This window comes from Salmo salar, chromosome ssa10 (genome assembly GCF_905237065.1).
Source record: "Salmo salar chromosome ssa10, Ssal_v3.1, whole genome shotgun sequence".
Classification (NCBI taxonomy): domain Eukaryota; kingdom Metazoa; phylum Chordata; class Actinopteri; order Salmoniformes; family Salmonidae; genus Salmo; species Salmo salar.
Genome location: NC_059451.1, coordinates 80,985,835 through 81,009,131, shown reverse-complemented (window position 1 = coordinate 81,009,131; position 23,297 = coordinate 80,985,835). Strand labels below are relative to the sequence as shown.

Here is a 23,297-nt window from a genome sequence, read left to right as displayed (position 1 = left end):
CTGATATACTTACACAATGAGCCATTGAAACCATTAACCGTGTGTGCATGTTGTAATAGTTATGGTATCATCACAATTAGCTAGCTAGCTAGCTAAGTAACTAGCTAACGTCAAACGTATCAGTCATAGAAAGGGTTATGATAAACAAAAACCCAGCGAGCTAGCTACCTTTCATAGTATTGCAGCTGCATGACTGCAAGACTTCCCCTGCCCTGCAACACAAGAACACCCTGCAGTCTCCACGGGGCCAACAGATGATACAAGAATCCAGGCAGAATGATGGTGTGTTTTGCTCTGACTGGGCTGGACATCTGCTTTGAGGAACACCAGGTTGTTATCCTCAAGACACCCGTCCAACTTTGCCGCTGTGGAGGTATTGATATGCCTCTGTGCTTTTGTAGCTCCTCATCTCTGACCCATCCACACCGAGAGACGAGACAAAATAATTGAAGTTGTCTTATGTAGCCATTTGTTTCATATCGTCCTCCCACTCTTGAAAAGTAGGCGGATGTGGCATAGACTTGCCATCCGACTTTGAAAGATTTTTCTTGGTATGATCCCATTACATTTTGAGCTAGCTAGCGTTTGCAAAACAGCAAGAACGCCACAAAACAGTCCTCCACAAAACAGAATGTTCAGACATAGTTTTGTTTCCGGGTTCTTAAATAAGGTGAATATGAGAGAAACCAAAGAAACGATTTAAAACAATTTAAATGTTTTATATTCCTTCTATTTACAAAATGGAAATGAGACTACAACAGGCCAATTACAATAAAGGCGATGTTAGTTAGAATTTCAATAGCACCTTAATATTTCAATAATATTACAATTTTAGACATTTCCTTTTGCATTGCATTTTTAATCCACTCTTTCCCTGTGTGATTTCTAATGGAGGTGACTGAGATAAGCTTATTATCTAATTGGGTCTTGAGAAGAACATTAAATACCATTTAAAAATGGCAGCATCGGTCACTGGAGAGCTTCCAACAGGGAAATCAACTTAACTGAGTCTTTCTCTCTCTCTCTCTCTCTCTCTCTCTCTCTCTCTAAAAGACAACACAAGTGGTGTGAGACTTAATGGCCTCTGAGTCCTGTGTGGCATTAGTCACTGATAAAACTAAATTTGAATTAAAACAGGGAACATTTGGGCCAGTTTAGAGTTGTAACGACCTTCATGATTGATGTGTATGGTAAAATGTTAAGATCCCTGATGGGTGTCTTGTGTCTTGCTCCCTGGACCGGAAGATTACTTCTCATGACTGGAGTTTTAAATGGAAATAGGAACTATTTAGTTCTGACAAATGTTATTTTCAGAAAAATACTTTCTTCTGCCATTTATTGAGTTAGAAAGTGCACATAGAACACATATTAGCTTTAACATATTATATATATTATATAATATATAAATATATTAATTTAATGTTCTGTTTTCCTGTTTTATTTTTTGGCTCAAACTGAAGCCAAAAACAAAGTACATCCTTAATGAGAACATGTTCAGACAGAGTCCTCACTACATATTTAGCCTCTATAACACGTCTCTTTGAATAGTATCTGCTTTGGCAGAGCCTCCCTGTAATTGTGTTAATAAGAACAGAAACAAGTGGCACTCTGAGCAGGAGTTTGAAATCATATGAAATGAGGGGGTAGATATGGAGACTAATCACAAAGACAAAGTGACAATGAACTGGAGGCGAGAAGTAGATTGTTGCCAAGACAGGGAAACAAATAGCAACACGAGGAGGGCATTCAATCACACCCCTTGGAAAGTGCCCACACTCACATGGAACATTAGTTTGTTTATGCCAGTCCCCATCCACATTTCCACTCTCAACCCGGAGTGTCTGCACATTGAGATATGATGTTTGTGGTTCAAGATATTGAGCAGCTGTATTGTTTCGCGATACTGAGTGAATGTATTGTATATTGTTGTGCAAGAGCTTCAGGCATCATAACAAAACATAGACAAACCTTTCTTTAATATTAACCATCCCGTCGAGAGCAATTACATTTCTATATTCTGTCTCTATGAGAGTCAAAAGGAAATGATCAACATTACTGTGGGCCCAAAATGTTGGTCCAGAAACCAATCTCTCCACATCCTGGAGCCAGTTTTCTAGTTTTTCCAAGTTTATTTTTTGAAATTTAATTTGTGGTTTAGGATGCATTAGCAGCTAACATAAGTAACCCTTGTGCTGATGAAGTATTTCACAGAGTAAATCACTCAGACACTCTATAATTACAGCTCATCAGCCGATAACAGAGAGGCTCTATCACTCTGTCACTCTGTGCAAATGGCACCCTATTCCCTACATAATGCACTACTTTTGACCAGAGGTCTATGGACCCAAAAATAGTGCACTTCAGAAGGTATTCACACCCGATTACTTTTTCCACATTTAGTTGTGTTAAAGCCTGAATTTAAAATGGATGAAATTGAGATGTTGTTTCACTGGCCTACACACAATACCCTAAAATATTTGTTCACATTTTTTACATATTTATTCAAAATGAAAGCTGATATGTTTTGAGTCAATAAGTATTCAACTCCATTGTTATGGCAAGCCTAAATAAGTTCAGGAGTAAAACAAGTCACATAATAAGTTGCATGGACTCTGTGTGCAATAATAGCGTTTCACATGATTTTTGAATGACTACCTCATCTCTGTAACCCACACATATAATTATGTAAGGTCCCTCAGTCGAGAAGTGAATTTCAAACACAGATTCAATCACAAAAACCAAGGAGGTTTTCTAATGCTTCGCAAAGATGGTCACCTATTGGTATAAGGGATTTTTTTTTTAAAGCAGCCATTGAATATCTAGCTTCAAGAATTTCGAAAATAATAATGTGCAAATATTGCACAATCCAGGAGTGGATAGCTCTTAGAGATTCACCCAGAAATACTCACAGCTGTAATTGTTGCCAAATGTGCTTCTACAAAGAATTGACTCAGGGGTGTGAATACTTATGTAAATTAGATATTTCTGTATTACATTTTTGAACATTTGCAACATTTTCAAAAAACATGTTTTCACTTTGTAATTGTGTAGTATTGTGTGTAGATGGGTGAGAAAAAATATATTTAATACATTTTGAATCCAGGCTGTAACACAACAAAATGTAAAACAAGTCAAATGGTATGAATACTCTCTGAAAGCACTGTATAAGGAATATGGTGTCATTTAGGACACAGGCTCTGTCTCTAGGCAGAAAGAGAGGAGAGCAGATTGGCAGGCGGAACTAAACTCAGACAGGACGGCCATATTGCTGTGGCACAGCTGTGTTAATTGTTTTGCCAACCAGTGATTCATCCCCGGCAAATCAAATTGAGTCTGGTATCGATAGTGTATGTGTCCATGTCAGGGCTGGTTGCCCAGCCCACTCAGCCCTTACCATGCATGTACACTGAGTGTACAAAACATTAGGACATCTTCATAATATGAAGTTGCACCCTCTTTTGTCCTTCAACAGCCTCAATTTGTCACGGCATGCACTCTATAGGTTGTCGAAAACGTTCCACAGGGATGCCTGCCCATGTTGACTCATTGACTCAATGCTTCCCACAGTTGTGTCAAGTTGGCTGGTAGTGGATCTCTACTTCGAATAGCTTGTTCCATCTCATCCCACAGATGCTCAATTGGATTGAGATCTGGTGACTGGGCAGGCCACTGCAGTAAGCTAAATGTCTGCCATGAAAACACACCCCACACCATCACACCACCACCAACAGCCTGCAATGTTGACTCGCGACATGATGGAGGCAGGTACTCATGTGGTTTTCTCCATACCCTAGTTCTCCCATCAGCAGGAACCAGGATTCATCAGACCAAGCAATGTTTTTCCAATTCTCCAGTGTCCAGTGTTTTCATTCCTTAGCCCACTGTAACCAGTTTCTTGTTTTTTGCTGAAAGAAGTGGAACTCTGTAAGGTCGTCGGCTGCCATACGCCATTCGTGTCAATATACGACGAGTTGTGCATTATTTTATGGGTCTTTGGGTACCAATGTTGTACTGGACTGTCAGTTGACTAACGGTAGCCAGTCTGTTGCTCTGCACAATTTGTGTCAGCCTCCTTTGTCCTCTTTCATCAATGACCCGTTTTCGACCACTGGCCTGCCATTGGCTTGATGTCCTTTGGGTGGTGGACCATTCTTGATACACACAGAAAACTGTTGAGTGTGAAAAATCCAGTGGCATTGCACTTCTTGACACACTCAAACCGGTGTGCCTGGCACCTACTACCATACCCCGTTCAAAGGCACTTAAATATTTTGTCTTGCGCATTCACCCTCTGAATAGTACACATACACAATTGTCTCAATTGTTTCAAAGCTTAAAATTCACTATTTAACCTGTCTCTTCCCCTTCATCTATACTGATTTAAAGTGTATTTAACAAGTGACATCAGTACGGGATCATAGCTTTCACCTGGATTCACCTGGTCGGTCTATGTCATGGAAAGAGCAGGTGTTCTTAATGTTTTGTACACTCAGTGTATACTTCACTTGATTCATTACCCACACTGGTGACCAATCACTCTTCTGAACTGTGTGGTATACAGTTCATTCTTTTGTTTACAGAGTATAATTCAAATAACTTTTAAATCACAGTGACCAGTAAGGCATTCGAATGGCCTTACGTTATGTACAGTCCAAGCTACAAGTGGTGTTCCAATTTTTATATGAGTACACTTGATATACAGTGTCATTTTATGTAGTTGGAACAGTTTTCAAAACACAATCCCTGGCAAAAACACCCTACCAGGAACACTAATGGAAGTGAGAGAAGACGGAGCCGTATTTGCTGGTTTATCTAACTCCACAGTAAATCTATTAGTCTGGCACCTCAGACCTAGCTCTCTATTTACTGCCTTATCTAAACACAAGTGCCAGTAACTAGGTGCCATAAATTAGTGGAGACTTATACAGGATTTGATCCCTTCTCTATCCCTTTTCTCCACACCATGTGTATGTCTATGGAGGCTCTTTAGTGAGATGTTCCACAGACTGATTAATAAACACTACCACATAGACGGCAAGTCATAGCTATGACTAGTCTATTATGGAACTGTTTTGCAAAACGTCTGTGTTTTCCAGAAGTGAAATTGTACATTGAGGCCTGGCTCAGCCTCATGCCGGTTTGATTCAGTTGGAGGCATTAAGTGATGCTGGTGTTGGAATGATTTTCCCCCCCACTGAAGGCCTAGGGCCAACAGTCACGGTTCACCACTGATTTACTGCAAAACAAAGTTAAAGCCTGTTAATGATAATATGCTACTTTGTATAAAGCTGTACCCAAGCCCTGTCGTCTGTTACCAACCTCTACATTCCCCTAACTTTCACCTTCTCAAAGCCAACATACCCCATGGTTGGTAGGCCTCTTAACTGTTCAGCCAGACAATAGGGACACACTGCCAGCCCAGTTCTACTGTGAGCTAAACTCAAACAATGCAAAGCAACACCGACAAATAGGGGTTACTTCGAGGTCTCTCAAGCTTTGGGATACAGGGTTTTACAGGAGAGAGAAACATGGAAGAATAAGCATGAGCGTAGATATCTCATGATGTATCTATTACCTCCAACGTCTAGAACTAGTTTAGGTGCCAACAGATCCTGGGAGAATTTAAAATTCTAATGCAAAGCCAGAGATATCACAATATAACCCCAAGTCATAAGACTGCTAAATATACTGAACAAAAATATAAACGCAACATGTAAAGTGTTGGTCCTATGTTTCATGAGCTGAAATAAAAGATCCCAGAAATGTCTCTCAAATTTTGTGCACAAATGTGTTTATATCCCTGTTAGTGAGCATTTCTCCTTTGCCAAGATAATCCATCCACCTGACAGGTGTGGTATATCAAGATGCTGATTTAACAGCATGATAATTACACAGGTGCAACTTGTGTTGGGGACAATAAAAGTCCACTCTAAAATGTACAGTTTTGTCACACAACACAATGTCACACAGCACAGCATGCTGACTGCAGGAATGTCCACCAGAGCTGTTGCCAGAGAATTCTATGTTAATTTCTCTACCATAAGCCGCCTCCAACGTCTTTCCAACCTGCTTCACAACCGCAGACCAAGTGTAACCATGCCAGCCCAGGACCTCCACATCCGACTTCTTCACCTGCAGGATTGCCTGAGACCAGCCAACAGGAAAGCTGGTGAAACTGAGGAGTATTTCTGTCTGTAATAAAGCCCTTTTGTGGGGAAAAACTAATTCTGATTGGCTGGACCTGGCTCCCCAGAGGGTGGGCCTGGATCCCTACAGGCCCACCCATGGCTGCGCCCCTGCCCAGTCAGGTGAAATCCATAGATTAGGGCCTAATTAATTTATTTCAATTGAATGTAACTCAGTAAAATTGTTGAAATTGTTGCATGTTGCGTTTATATTTTTGTTAATTAATAGTTAGTCCGGGTAACTGCTGGCTAACTATTTCAGTCTCTGCATTGATCCTTTTTGCACTAACTATTTTGACTCATCACATATGCTGCTGCTACTGTTTATCATCTGTCCTGTTGCTTAGTCACTTTATACGTACTCATATGTACATATCTATCTCAATTACCTCGTACGCCTGCACATCGACTCAGTACTGGTACCCCGTGTATATAGCCAAATTATCGTTACTCATTGTATATTTATTCTTCTTATTATTTTGTATTTATTTTGCCCTCTGCATTGTTGGGAAGGGTCCGGCCCATAAGTAAGCATTTTACTGTTAATCTACACCTGTTGTTTACGAAGCATGTGACTGTCACATCTGTTCCAAGGAGCGGACCAAGATGCAGCGTTTTCGTAGTTCCACATATTTATTTAAACGTGAAACTTAATGCAATACATAAATAACTTGAAAATAGGAAAACAACAAAACGTGATGCAGAGAGGAAAACACACTACTCAAAAAGATAACCCACAAACCACAATGAGAAAAACCCCTACTTAAATATGATCTCTAATCAGAGGCAATGAGGATCAGCTGCCTCCAATTAGAGATCAACCCCAAACAATCCCAACATAGAAATAGACAAACTAGAACCTAAACATAGAAATAGAAAACATAGATAAACCAAAAACACCCCCTGTCACGCCCTGCCCTACACTACTATAGAAAATGACATCTTACTAGGGTCAGGATGTGACAGTGACAAATACAATTTAAATTGACTGGATTTTTGAATCTGCTATACAGCAAAACTCTAGAGGTTGCCATACATTGTCAGTTTACATAAATTGAAAGCAGTATGATGTAAATAAAAAGTCACCATTACTGTCCATTGCATAATAGGGTTCTATCTTATCCATCAATCGTGATATTCAGTGTAATTTTCCCTTATTCTCCCTCTTTTCAACGCATCAGGCAGACCTCACCAGACCCTGCTACTCCCTCTAAGCTTGACTCATGATTCCCCTTCTGGAATAAATGTGCCCAGTGTGTGTGGATTGACCTTCGAGTCGCTGAAATCATTTACAGCCATTTACTTTTTGACAGACAGAGATGCAGACAGAAAGGCTTTCTGGGCACTTGACATCTGATTCATAAAGTTCATACTTATATTAAAGATGTTCTTAAACGCAACCATTCTACAGCAGTTTTCAGTCAGGTTGATGGGAAAACAGTGCAGTATAATGCAGTAACTCAAAGGTAACAAGGATAGTGAATAGATGTAACAGAATAGTTCATCTCTGTTAACCCAGAAGTTTAAACAAATCGTAATTTGGTCAGCTGCGTGAATAACTTCTGTGTTCATGAGTTCCGTCAAAAACAAATTCTCCACCCTCTTAAAAGTACCCCCCCCCCCCCCTTCTGATCCGTGTGGGCACGCACAAAGCACTCGAGGCAAAGCAGTTCAAGCACCGCCTTCGCCCAATCATGATACCTTCAAATAACCAGTGACGAAACCAGAACTAATGCTGCTTGGAGTCACGCATCCCATTCAGTCCTGGCATATTCTCTCGGTCTAACATGCAGAATCTGCCCACGGGAGATTACAGAATGGTGCACAGGCTAGGGTAATTACTACACCAAACTCAATTGAAATAACTTCAGTGAACTTAACTTTGTCAGTTCTTCATTCACATGAGTCATTTCCCACCTCTGTAAAATTATTACTTTGGCAATGGCAACCGTTGCTGAGACATTTTCACATTTTCAAGTCTACCAACAGTTTTTTTCACAAAAACTGTTGAGTTTAAATAGCAAATGTGCCCACTCTGTTCTTGGCACGTGCACTCTAGCCAACAGTTCGAGAGATACAGTGCGGCTAGTCTACATGATGACATTATTATGGATAAGAGCAATAATATGGGTATTTCTTAAAACGGCAGTCCTGTATGGACCATTATGTCACCAGAATCAGACCCTCAATACTGGAAAGGAGCATCAAGATCACTGTGCACCTTTACCACCCTGTGAAGTTCATCATAACTTATTTAATCTGTAGCCAAAAAAACTGCACGGTTTCCCCGAGTTGTAGTGGGAGGACCACACACCATATCATCACGTGACTCCAAGTTTACGGTAGATATGACGGTTATTACGGTATATCAATATCTGAGCATAAAGGCGTTTCCACTGCCATTTCTCACATAATTAATTTTACTGACAAAAAAAGATCCCACCATGTCGAACAGACAAATTATTATAAAATTGTACTGAAACTTCCTGTTTCTATCCCAGCTGTTGTGATTTTTTATTTATTTGGTATGACTTTACTTGCATAAAAAGTGTGGATGGAAATGTGGTTAGAGTGAGGGATCTGAGGGGACAGTTACAGAGACTGCAATGTGTTATTTTAATGAGTTATGAAAAAGGAAATGGGCAGTTACATTTATCCAGCGAAGTAAGAGTGGGAAGAGAGGAACCGGTGGATGTCCTGCCTTCGAGCACAGCTCTGTGTTCTATGGACCTGTGTTATTACCTCTGTGTGTGCATGTGTGCGTATTTGATTAGAGAAATGTATCCTTGGAGACTTGTGTTCAAGCATTGAACCCATCTCCAGTTGTTTACCAGCTCTTGTATGTGGCATATGCATGTTCAACATTTTCAGATTCCTCTTCCTTCCCTTTTCCCAGACAGACACACTCCAGGTGATGGCCCGCCTACCCAGCATGAGGGACAGGAAGTCTCCCTGGGATAACTAAGCTCCTTGAACATGAAAACATGCTCCATGACATGAGTCAGCTCACGTTTTTTGTTTGATTTTAAATGTAGGATTATATTCTAATGTCTAACATATGGGCGCACACAGCTTGGGCCAAGGAGCAGCTGTGTGACCAAAGACAACACGCAAATGCCACCCTATTACTACGTTCAGTGGCATGGAAATAAAAAGCTTGCCATTAGAGGTGTATCAGGCACTGTCCTGATCCTAAGTGCAATTGAAATTCTACAATGTTCTCAAATAGTTTAACCCTTATTCTGATGACGGGCTGGTCCAGAAGGTCAGGTCAAGTCATTCCATTATTTAATCACCCGGGGAGAATTGACAGGAGGTATTAACATATTAACAATGTGCTGTCCTCCATAGAAATAGGATTGGTGTATAATTCAATTCTCTCGCCAGCGAGGGATGGCTACGAATTGACTACGATTTTTGTGAATTAACATTTCTTATGCTTATCACGCCACCAGTGTCTGTGTACCACTCCAACCGTCTCTGAAGCATGGCTATCTTACACATTCGCTGTCTGAGTGCTTCTTCATGTCTGCTTATATGAAAGCTGAAGCATGAAATACATTTTACATGAGCTGAAGCGTTGAAGCTGATCCGCGGCGGGCTGATTATGAGCTAAAAAAAGGAGTAATTCACCAGATAATGAATACAGCTCTAAAAATGTTCTGCAAATGTCAATGATGGCGCATAATCCCTCAATAACTGTCATTTCTCTCGCCTCCCTTTTCCCTCTTCATTTGAAGTTAATATGTTCTCATAAGTCAGGCAAATTAGCTATGGTGCATGATGACAGATATGGAGTACACTTATGTATGGAAAATCCACTTTACAGTGTCAACCAGAAAACTTCCGATCTTGGCATTTTTAAGCGGATCTGAATTATAGATAAACTATGTTATGTTACGTAACAATTCAAACCTCTCACCATATGTTCCTGTTTACATTCCCTAACACATTGATGTGGTTGACTAGAGACTGGTGTTGTGTCCCAAATGGCACCCTATTCTCTACATAGTGAACCACTTTTGAAGTAGTGCCGTTTGGGACGCTCCCTCGATTCCACAGAGCCACAGTAACACACTGCCTCTTTACAAGGTGAGAGAACAGAGACAGAGGCCATATTGAATGCATGATGCCAGCTGAACAAAATAGGGGATATTTCTATTTGTGTGTGAGATGACTGGGAGGGGGGAGGGAAGCCCAGTGGGGCGTGGAGAGATGGAGCATTGCCTAGCCGCTGGCTGAGAGAGTGTCCAGTTGAGACACAATGCTCTATTATCTCCTCACGCACGCGCACACACACACAGCGCTGATGTGTTCATTCTTTGTGGAGAGTCTTTGCACTACTGGATTGACAACAGGTATTGTGTGACCTCATTGATATGTGACTATAGAGGGGGACTTTATCATGGTGTGGCTAAATAGAGCCATGAAGTCAATGCCATTATGGCGCTGTCACTGTGCGCTGTCGGCAAGCCTTGGCATTGGCAGATGTGGCATTTAGACTGGCCGATGCCCTGCTGCTGCGCCTTTCATCTGAAATGAGAGAATAGCACAACTGACTCCTCCAGTTATAGACAAACACACAATGTCCTCCACATCACAAGAGTGTGTGTGAAGGTGGTAGTATACTGTAGAATACTATACTAAACACTAGTATCCCTCGATCATTTGTAATACTTACTATAGAACATTTACAGTTTAGTAATTTAGCAGACGCTCTTTTCCAGTGAATACATTTTAATACTTTTTCTGGGATGGCTAACTGGGCAACTGGCAACCCCTTTTGTGGGCCCCCAGATCAATCCCCCCCCCCACCACCAGTTTTTCTCATTTCACATGTTAGTCAGATAACACTTTTTTTAGATTGGTAAATTAGTCTAGTGGCCAGCTACCTAAACTTATATTTATCACAGTCAAATTACCAACTGGGGCTCCCCCATAGATTTTTTTTAGTCACTTTCACTCAGATATCTTCTTGAAAACTACAAACATTTCTCTCCACCCTATAGCAAAATGTGTAGAATTACAGAAAATGTACTGTGAAACTGCAAATTCTTCTCTTCGCTCCATGGCAAAATGTGTAGAATTGCAGGAAATTAATGATAAAACTTTTTTCTCTACACATTCAATAGGGGGAGGGCAAAAATATTTAGCTTGCAAGGTGGGAAGAGGGATATGGATTTGGGTATGGATGTGGGTACGCAGACCGGCGAGACACTGCGGCCCCTTATGACTAACGCATTTTTGTGGCTCCCACCTCCATCAAAGTAAGTTCCCCATCCTGGCAATAGAATGTTGTAGTATACTGTAGAATACTATAATAAATGCTACTGTATTATCCTCAAAAACACGACAGTCTGCAAAAACACGACACTTTGTTTTTACTATAGTAAAATACTGTATTTGTACTGTACTTCACAGAACAGCACAAAATGGCTCTAACCAGAATAGAAAGAGGAGTGGGAGGCTCCGGTACACAACTGAGCAAGAGGACAAGTACATGAGAGTGTCTAGTTTGAGAAACAGACACCTCACAAGTCCTCAACTGGCAGCTTCATTAAATAGTACCCGCAAAACACCAGTCTCAACATCAATGGTGAAAAGTCGACTCCTGGATACTGGCCTTCTAGGCAGAGTTCCTCTGTCCAGTGTCTGTGTTCTTTTGCCCATCTTAATCTTTTATTTTATTGGCCAGTCTGAGATATGACTTTTTCTTTGCAACTCTGCCTAGAAGGCCAGCATCCCGGAGTCGCCTTCCGACTTCAACTGTATACAGCAAAAGTTGAATAGGATTGCATTAACTAGAATACAGTATATACAGTTGAAGTCAGAAGTTTACATACACCTTAGTCAAATACATTTAAACTCAGTTTTTCACAATTCCTGACATTTAATCCTAGTAAAAATTCCCTGTCTTAGGTCAGTTAGGATCACCACTATTTTAATGTGAAATGTCAGAATAATAGTAAAGAGAATGATTTATTTCAGCTTTTATTTCTTTCATCACATTCCCAGTGGTTCAGAAGTATACATATGCTCAATTAGTATTTGGTAGCATTGCCTTTAAATTATTTAACTTGGGTGAAACGTTTCGGGTAGCCTTCCTCAAGCTTCCCACAATAAGTTGGGTGTATTTTGGCCCATTCCTCCTGACAGAGCTGGTGTAAGGCACCCCCACAACATGATGCAGCAAAGCACCCCCACAACATGATGCTGCCACCCCCGTGCTTCATCGGCTTGCAAGCCTCCCCCTTTTTCCTCCAAACATAACGATGGTCATTATGGCCAAACAGTACTATTTTTGTTTCATCAGACCAGAGGACATTTCTCCAAAAAGTACAATCTTTGTCCCCATGTGCAGTTGGAAACCGTAGTCTGGCTTTTTTATGGCGGTTTTGGAGCAGTGGCTTCTTCCTTGCTGAGCAGCCGTTCAGGTTATGTCGATATAGGACTTGTTTTACTGTGGATATAGATACTTTTGTACCCGTTTCTTCCAGCATCTTCACAAGGTCCTTTGCTGTTGTTCTGGGATTGAGTTGCACTTTTCGCACCAAAGTATGCTCATCTCTAGGAAACAGAACCCGCCTCTTTCCTGAGCGGTATGACGGCTGTGTGGTCCCATGGTGTTTATACTTGCGTACTATTGTTCGTACAGATGAACGTGGTACCTTCAGGCATTTGGAAATTGCTCCCAAGGATGAACCAGACTTGTGGAGGTCTACAATTTCTTTTCTGAGGTCTTGGCTGATTTCTTTGATTTTCCCATGATGTCAAGAAAAGAGGCATTGAGTCTGAAGGTATGCCTTGAAATACATCCACAGGTACACTTCCAATTGAATCAAATGTCAATTAGCCTATCAGAAGCTTCTACAGCCATGACATAATTTCCTGGAATTTTCCAAGCTGTTTAAAGGCACAGTCAACTTAGTGTATGTAAACTTCTGAACCACTGGAATTGTGATAGTGAGTTATAATTGAAATAATCTGTCTGTAAACAATTGTTGGAAAAATGACTTGTGTCATGCACAAACCGATGTCCTAACCGACTTGCCAAAACTATAGTTTGTTAACAAGAAATTTGTGGAGTGGTTGCAAAACGAGTTAATGACTTCAACCTAAGTGTATGTAAACTTCCGACTTCAACTGTACATATGACATGAGTAAAACAGTATGTAAACATTATCAGTGACCAGTGTTCTATTATTAAAGTGACCAGTGATTCCATGTCTATGTACATAGGGCAGCAGCCTCTAAGGTGCAGGGTTGAGTAACTGAGTGGTAGCCGGATAGTGACGGTGACTAAGCCAGCTAGTGATGGCTATTTAACAGTCTGATGGCCTTGAGATTGAAAAACAACTTCTGTCTCTCAGTCCCAGCTTTGATGCACCTTTACTGACCTCGCCTTCTGGATGGTAGCGGGGTGAACAGGCCCTGGCTTGGGTGGTTGATGTCACTGATCTTTTTGCCCTTTTGTGACATCAGGTGCTGTAGGTGTCCTGGAGGGCAGGCAGTGCCCCCGGTAATGCGTTGGGCAGACCTCACCATCCTCTGGAGAGCCCTGTGGTTGCTGGCGGTGCAGTTGCCGTACCAGTTAGTGATACAGCCTTACAGGATGTTCTCAATTGTTTATCTGTAAAAGTTTGTGAGGGTCTTTGGGACTAAGCCAAATTTCTTCAGCCTCCTGAGGCGCTGTTGCAACTTCTACACCACACTGTCATTGTGGGTGGACCATTTCAGATTGTCAATGATGTGTATGCAGATGCTTTTTACCTTCACCATTGCGGCCCCGTCGATGTTGATGGGGACATGCTCTCTTTGCTGTCAACTGAAGACCATGATCAGTTCCTTCGTTTTGTTGACATTGAGGGAGAGGTAATTTTCCTGGCTCCACTTCACCCGAGCCCTCACCTCCTCCCTGTTGGATGTCTCATCATTGTTGGTAATCAGGCCTACTACTGTGTCTCGTCTGCAAACTTGATGATTGAGTTGGAGGCGTGCGTGGCCACGCAGTCATGGGTGAACAGGGAGTATGGGAGGGGGTTGAGCACGCACCTTTGTGGGGCCCCTGTGTTGACAATCAGCGGAGTGGAGGTGAGGTTTCCTTCCTTCACCACCTGGGGGAGGCCCATCAGGAAGTCCAGGACCCAGTTGCACAGGGCGGGGTTCAGACCCAGGGCCCCAAGCTTAATGATGAGCTTGGAGGGTACTATGGTGTTGAAGGCTGAGCTCTAACCAATGAATAGTATTCTTACATAGGTTTTCCTCTTGTCCAGATGGGATAGCGATGTGTCCAACTTGATGGTGATTGCATCGTCTGTGGAGCTGTTGGGGCGGTATGCAAATTGAAGTGGGTCTAAGTTGTCAAGTAAGGTAGAGGTGATGTGATCCTTATTAACTAGCCTCTCAAAGCACTTCATGAAGTGAGTGCTACAGGGCGATAGTCATTTCATCTACCTTTGCTTTTTTGGTTACAGGAATAATGGTGGACATCTTGAAGCAAGTGGGGACAGCAGACTGGGATAGGGAGAGATTGAATATGTCCGTAGACACTCCTGCCAGCTTTTCTGCGCATGCTCTGAGGACGCAGTTAGGGATGCCGTCTGGGCCAGCAGCCTTGCGAGGGTTAACACAATTAAATGTTTTACTCAAGTCGGTCATGGAGAACGAGAGCATACAGTCCTCAGGAGCGGCCCACATTGACTAATTTCAGTTTATGTGAGAAAATACGTTTTTATAGTGTAAAGAATCATCGTACCATCTAAACCCCTGTGAAATATATTTTCATTACCATTTTTTCTCGACCTCTTTTGAAGCTGGTGTACAAAACCAACACTAAAAGACGCAAAAACAGAACTTAAGAGTGGGAGGATAGAAATGGCTCACAGAACAGATTTACCACTTCTTAGACTTGCTTTCAAAGAGAAAGACAGATCTATAACATTTCTATGTGTCGGGTCTCCAAAAAGTAACATATTGCAGCTTTAAGAGTGTCCTACACAGCATCATGAGGCACTCAGACTTTTGAGATTACATTTTGTTTTGGGGGTTTTAAAGAGACTCAACCAGTCTTACCACGATATACTCACCTTTCAAAGTTTTATTGCCTTTTAATAACTAGATGGCTACCCCGACCATCTTTTTACATAACATCAGAGGTATAAGAAGCAATCAAGAAGAACTGATCCAATTACTCCAAGAAAACAATGTGATGATCGCTTCCATAAATGAAACTTTGTTAAGCACAACCACATGTTTTCGGATCCCTGGAGGGGGTTGTGGCACAGCTTTTAAAGGAAGGCGTTGAATACTCTGAAGCTGTTTTTGATTTCACAAAAGAAAATTTCAACAATAACGAGTACATAGCTGCAAGTCATTTTAAATGCACACACCACATCACTGTCCACTCACAATAACACCCTCAGAAAAACGAATCCCTGCTCTCAGAACATAACGACGACACCGTCAGCATCAGAGATTTTAATGACAAAAACAGACTTCAACTAACACCACAAACCAGTCTGGAAAAGAAAACCCTCAAGAATACAAACCTCACCATCATCAATACCGACTAGCCCACGCACATCCAGCCCTCCACTTCCACTGCAGATATCCTTGGCCTAGTCCTCTGCTCCCCGGACCTGGCTGCCAAACTCCTTAGCTTTTCCGTCAGCCATGAAGTCGGAAGTGACCACCTTCCCATCCTCGCCTCCTTTTCCCTCCAACTTCAACAAGCATCTGCAAAACAAAGATACAACTGTAAGAAAACAAACTGGGAGAGCTACAGATAGTGTGTCGCAAGCAACATAACAAACATTACAGTCACAGAGAAACCTCAGATGTTGGATCAGCTAGCGGAGAGGCTGGGGAATGTCCTCATCCAGGCCTGGGAGTAGACCATCCTTCTTACCACAACAACAACTCCCAACTCACCTCCTCCACCTTATCAAATACAAAAGAAAATGAGGGAGAGGATCCATCAAGACCAGATACCCCCCACACCAAAACATAAATAAACCAGCTCCAGAACCACAAACTTACCCTGCATTACCAGAATACATGGAATGCATTCTACAAACAGCTTGACAAAGACTCCAACTCACACACCTGGCAGAAAATATAAACTATTAATGGAAACACAAGTAACAACTCAATATCGACACTAACAGCCCAGGGTCAACCCATAGAGAATAACGAAGAAAATAACATCTACAAAATGTGCACTCCTGCCCCAACAACCCCAAAACATTTTACTGAGAAATACAAAAAGCAACACCACTCTCCTGCCATCTGACACTTACCTCACTCCTGATTCCAGCAGACCACCAACTCATACATGCTGTAACAATCACAAAAACACCACTTACCTCTCAACTGACACTTACCTCTTCCCTGGCACCAGCAGACCAGCCACTCACCAGAGTTGTGACTCTCACAGAAATCAGGACACACTTAAAGAAAATGGGGAAGACAACATTGACACCATACTACTAAAACAAGCACCTGAAGAATTCCAGCACCTGCTCTCCAACCTCATGTCTCAGCCACTTCCCACAACCCTGGAAAACAGCAGTTGTCACCATTATCCACATACCTGGCAAAGACTGACAGAATGTTTCAAGCTATCGACGAATCCACATGGCTTCCTCAGCCATGTGGAGAAACTATTTGAAAGGGTACTCACTGCCAGAATAAGCTGCCATGTAGAAGACAGGGTCCTTCTTGTAGTACACCAGGCAGGCTTCCGAAGAAACAGATCAACAACATACAATATTTTAAGACAATCAGAATACATTTTAAGACATTTTTCAACTGTTTACCTTTGTAGAAAAGTCATTTGATTAAAAAAAAGTGGCACAATGGAACGGGCCATAGACTAACAGACACCCTTCTCCAACTCCTGCACTCAATCAGAAACATAATGTCAAGCTTCCTCCATAACTGCCAAACCCTTAAAAAAACTGTGCATCCTAGTCACCAGAAATGCAAACCTCAAATCAAAGAAACCCATAATTCTCAAATTGTACATTGAAACAATAAAAATCTAAAATACGTTCCTGGGGGTTACATTTGAGAGCAACATATTGTGGATGATCCACATTGGGAACATTGAGAGAGAAGGACGGAAAAGGATCAATCTCTTAAAATAACTTTGTGGAAGGAAACATGGAGCAGCACCTGAAACCATTTAAAAAGTATATTTTAGCTAAATCAGATCACTCTTCGAATACGTACTACTCGTCTGGATCACAGCCTTCACACCACAAATGAACCGACTGCAAAGAATCCATACATAGGAGCAGCCCCCTATCCACATCGACGGGACAGTAGTGGAGAGGGTGGAAAGTTTTAAGTTCCTCGACGTACACATCACGGACAAACTGAAATGGTCCACCCACACAGACAGCGATGTGAAGAAGGCGCTACAGCGCCTCTTCAACCTCAGGAGGTTGAAGAAATTTGGCTTGTCACCAAAAACACTCACTAACTTTTACAGATGCACAATCGAGAGCATCCTGTCGGGCTGTATCACCGCCTGATACGGCAACTGCTCCGCCCTTAACCGTAAGGCTCTCCAGACGGCAGTGAGGTCTGCACAACGCATCACTGGGGGCAAACTACCTGCCCTCCAGGACACCTACACCACCCGATGTCACAGGAAGGCCAAAAAGATCATCAAGGACAACAACACCCGAGCCACTGCCTGTTCACCCCGCTATCATCCAGAAGGCGAGGTCAGTACAGGTGCATCAAAGCGGGGACCGAGAGACTGAAAAACAGCTTCTATTTCAAGGCCATCAGACTGTTGAACAGCCATCACTAACATTGAGTGGCTGCTGCCAACATACTGACTCATCTCTAGCCACTTCAATAATGGAAAAATGTATCATTAAACAATGCCACTTTATATAATGTTTACATACCCTACATTACTCATTTCATATGTATATACTGTACTCTATACCATCTACTGCATCTTGCCTATGCCATTCGGCCATCGCTCATTCACATATTTTTATGTACCGTAATTTCCGGACTATTAAGCGCATCTGAATATAAGCCGCACCCACTGAATATTTATTTTAATTTTATTTTGAACATAAATAAGCCGCACATGTCTATAAGCCGCAGGTGCCTACCGGTACATTGAAACAAATGAACTTTACACAGGCTTTAACGAAACACGACTTGTAACAAAAATAAATAGGCTTTAACGAAACACGGCTTGTAACAAAAAATAAAAAATGAGCAGTAAGCTTTAGTTGTCTTTTTGCACTGAGTCAATTCCTCATGCTGCTGTTTCCAACGTCTTATCATCGACTCATTAAGACCAAGCTCCCATGCAGCAGCTCTATTTCCTTTTCCAACAGCCAGATCAATCGCCTTCAACTTGAAAGCTGCATCATATGCATTTCTCCGTGTCTTTGCCATGATGAGGGTGACAAAATGACTACCGTAATCAGAATGATGGGAAGTTTGAGAGCGCTCGATTTAATCTAAACAGTAAACAAAAAAGTTGTTTGACCTTAACCCGTTCGGCAATTTCATTGGTCTAATGAAAGCTTCATGCCGGCAAAAAACTGAGCACGTCACAGAAAAATTGAAAGCGGGAAAAATCCATATATTAGCCGCATCATTGTTTAAGCCGCGAGGTTCAAAGCCTGGGAAAAAAATTGCGGCTTATAGTCCGGAATTTACGGTACATATTCTTATTCATCCTTTACACTTGTGTGTTTAAGGTAGTAGTTGTGAAATTGTTAAGTTAGATTAATTGTTAGATATTACTGCACTGTCGGAACTAGAAGCACAAGCATTTCGCTACACTCGCATTAACTGCTAACCATGTGTATGTGACAAATAAAATTTGATTTGAACCAAGAAATAAAACTGGCCTTCAGAATACCCATATACATCAACAACAAATACATCCATCATATATCCGGAATCAGGCCGTCAAAGACGGACAAGCAATAATAGGACAGAAATACCTGAACAGAGCAATCCATAACCCATTCCTCAAGAAACCGTACAAGAAGCACAATGGGCCACAGAAACACCTCTCAATCATGCTCCAGAAGTCAAAGCCAGATTGATACAAACACAACCTCACATCCCACACAACATCATCATACCTCACTTAGAAACATAACCCCAATTAACATGTAATCTTTCCCCTACCCCCAACCCTTACCCTAATCTGGGTTAGTATCCTCCCCCTCCCACATCCTAAACATGACTATTGGCATCTACAAACAGTTCTTTGTGCTTCTTCCTTTCTAAACTCCTTTACTATTCTAACTACTCTCCCGCTAACTACTTTTATCTCATCTCGTTGGCAATTCTTTCCTTTATAAAATACAAATAATAATTATCCTTTTATTTTAGCTAATCTAAGATTGTTTTAAAAGGCCTTACTTCATAGCATTCATATATTTTAGCTTATTAAAGCTTGTTTTAATAAAAATCATGTTGGGAAATAAGTTAGCCGGTTGCGTTTTGATTATGACCCACGAACACCGACCCTAATGCACCCTTAATACCAAGCCTCGAGTTAACCCCGCCCTTCCTCCGTGCCCCCTGCCTGCCTTGCTTTCTCCTCACATCCCATGAGATGACATGGATAGAAAAGAGCAGAAGCTCTGAATTAGCCAATCAGACTCCAGTCCTACAGGTTATAGAAAAGACCAGAAGCTCTGAACTATCCGTTTAGACCCCGGCCCTACCTACCTACAGGTTATGGAAAATGTGCTCTTTAAGTATTTCTCCAGTAGGTTTCCTGAAGGAGAAAGCCTCCACTTCTATGTCAAAGATAATCAAATAAAAACACTATAGTAAATATTACAGTAATGTCTGCAAAAACACTACAGTAAATACTACAGTATATTATAGTGTGCAAAAATACTACATAACATAGTACAGTATACTATATTAAATACTACAGAATTCACTGTAGTGCTTTGCAGACTTTAGTTAGCCCGAAAAAACACTACAGTGAATGCTATAGTATTTACACCATATTATAAACTGGGTGGTTTGAGCCCTGAATGCTGATTGGCTGACAGCCGTGGTATATCAGACCGCATACCACTAGTATGACAAAACATTTATTTTTAGTGCTCTAATTACATTGGTGACCAGATTATAATAGCAATAAGGCACCTCTGGGGTTTGTGGTATGTGGCCGCGATGCGTCGTGCATAAGAACAGCCCTTAGCCATGGTATTTTGGCCATATACCACACCCCCTCATGCCTTATTGCTTAAATATACTATTGTATTTTTTTATGTGGACAATGGCGAAATGAACTGCTGGGAAAAGAAATCTCGCCATATTTCTCTCATCTCTTCAGTGTTATTCTCACACAAGAAGTGGATAAGTGGGGAGCCTTACTTGTAATTGTCATATTCCATAATTCCTCTGGTGTTGCAGTTGTGTGGTCCAGGGAGAGTTTCCCCAAGCAAATCCATTTATTAACAGTGAGAGGCATGACATGATGCCTGCTGTGATGACAGGCAGCAAGCTGAGACAAAAATGCTCCTATCTTATCAACAGCCATCTCCCATAAAAACGGCAATAAGGGAGACTTCAATCCAGACGATCTGTAATGTAAGAGAACGAGTTTACATCTTGTCTAAATATTTCTGCTCATATTTTGCATTTCATGTTTTGTTTGTGTGCTACAAATAACACCATGCTTGAGTGGATGTTGTGTCTACTTTCTCTCCACGAGAGTTGAAGAGGATGGATGAGTTTCTGGCATAATGTCCTCTGCCCTGGCTCTAAGTAATCATGATAAGCGCTGCCACTCAGACAGACAGAGCCGGTAGATGAGCTGCTGAATCCCCATGAAGTGTTGCGTCTAGCAAATAGACTGTCATATCACACAGGGAGAGGTGCAGTCAGTACACACTTTCACACGCTCCGGGGCGAAGCACTAGAACAAGAGGAGGAAGCACTAGAACAAGAGGAGGAAGCACTAGAACAAGAGGAGGCTTTGACTGGGATTCAAGTAATTGGAACGGTATCTGAAAAGTCAAGCCTCCCATCATTACACAAAGTACATATTAAAAAGGGATTATGTGTATAAAAAGATGGCTGGGTTGTTCTCTCTCACAGGTGCATAGGGATCAAGAAGACTAGAGACATAGATGAAAACACTTAAAACAATTATTATTATTATTTTTTTAAATCACCAAAGTTTTGGTGGCCTTCTTGCCAGAAACATTCACAGACCTTTTGATAAGCAGTCCCTTACACATAAAACTATTTAAGTTTATACTTGCCTACTTGAGACACATGAGAAAGAGAAATGCTAAAACATCTTCATCAAAAACCATTCAAAATCTGCCTCTTGATGCTGTGCTAGCAATGCTAATTGTTTTGTAGATTTTTTTAAAATTTTATTTATTTCTTTTATTTCACTTTTATTTAACCAGGTAGGCTAGTTGAGAACAAGTTCTCAACTAGTTCCCAATTGCAACCTGGCCAAGATAAAGCGTAGCAATTCGACACATACAACAACAGAGTTACACATGGAATAAACAAAACATACAGTCAATAATACAGTAGAACAAAAGAAAACAAAAAGTCTATATACAGTGAGTGCAAATGGAGGTAAGTTAAGGCAATAAATAGGCCGTGGTGGCGAAGTAATTACAATATAGCAATTAAACACTGGAATGGTAGATGTGCAGAAGATGAATGTGCAAGTAGGGATACTGGGGTGCAAAGGAGCAAGATAAATAAATACAGTATGGGGATGAGGTAGGTAGATAGATGGGCTGTTTACAGATGGGCTATGAACAGGTGCAGTGATCTGTGAGCTGCTCTGACAGCTGGTGCTTAAAGCTAGTGAGGGAGATATGAGGCTCCAGCTTCAGAGATTTTTGCAGTTCGTTCCAGTCATTGGCAGCAGAGAACTGGAAGGAAAGACGACCAAAGGAGGAATTGGATATCATAAGGTGGATATCATAAGGTGAATGCACCAATGTGTAAGTCGCTCTGGATAAGAGCATCTGCTAAATGACTTAAATGTAAATGAATTGGCTTTGGGGATGACCAGTGAGATATACCTGCTGGAGCGCATGCTACGAGTGGGTGCTGCTATGGTTACCAGTGAGCTGAGATAAGGCGGGGCTTTACCTAGCAGAGACTTGTAGATAACCTGTAGCCAGTGGGTTTGGCGACAAGTATGAAGCGAGGGCCAACCAACGAGAGCGTACAGGTCACAATGGTGGGTAGTGTATGGGGCTTTGGTGACAAAACGGATGGTACTGTGTTAGACTGCATCCAGTTTGTTGAGTAGAGTGTTGGAGGCTATTTTATAGATGACATCACCGAAGTCGAGGATCGGTAGGGTGGTCAGTTTTACGAGGGTGTGTTTGGCAGCATGAGTGAAGGATGCTTTGTTGCGATATAGGAAGCCGATTCTAGATTTAATTTTGGATTGGAGATGCTTAATGCGTCTGGAAGGAGAGTTTACAGTCTAACCAGACACCCAGGTATTTGTAGTTGTCCACGTATTCTAAGTCAGAGCCGTCCAGAGTAGTGATGCTGGACAGGCGAGCAGGTGCGGGCAGTGATCGATTGAAGAGCATGCATTTAGTTTTACCTGCGTTTAAGAGCAGTTGGGGGCCACAGAAGGAGAGTTGTATGGCATTGAAGCTCGTCTGGAGGTTAGTTAACACAGTGTCCAAAGAGGGGCCAGAAGTATACAGAATTGTGTCGTCTGCGTAGAGGTGGATCAGAGAATCACCTGCAGCAAGAGCAACATCATTGATGTATACAGAAGAGTCGGCCCGAGAATTGAACCCTGTGGCACACCCATAGAGACTGCCAGAGGTCCGGACAACAGGCCCTCCGATTTGACACACTGAACTCTATCAGAGAAGTAGTTGGTAAACCAGGCGAGGCAATCATTTGAGAAACCAAGGCTGTCGAGTCTGCCAATAAGAATGTGGTGATTGACAGAGTCGAAAGCCTTGGCCAGGTCGATGAATATGGCTGCACAGTAATGTCTCTTATCGATGGCGGTTATGTCGTCGTTTAGGACCTTGAGCGTGGCTGAGGTGCACCCATGACCAGCTCTGAAACCAGATTGCATAGCGGCGAAGG

At 41.8% G+C, this 23,297-nt stretch overlaps 1 non-coding gene across 1 annotated transcript; it reads left to right on the top strand.

Moving 5' to 3' along the window:
- The first annotated feature begins 19,924 nt into the window (after nucleotides 1–19,924).
- On the top strand, nucleotides 19,925–19,977 carry LOC123724974 (U7 small nuclear RNA). The gene has a single exon (XR_006757451.1). It is a non-coding gene; the product is annotated as a U7 small nuclear RNA (small nuclear RNA).
- The last annotated feature ends 3,320 nt before the right edge of the window (nucleotides 19,978–23,297 follow it).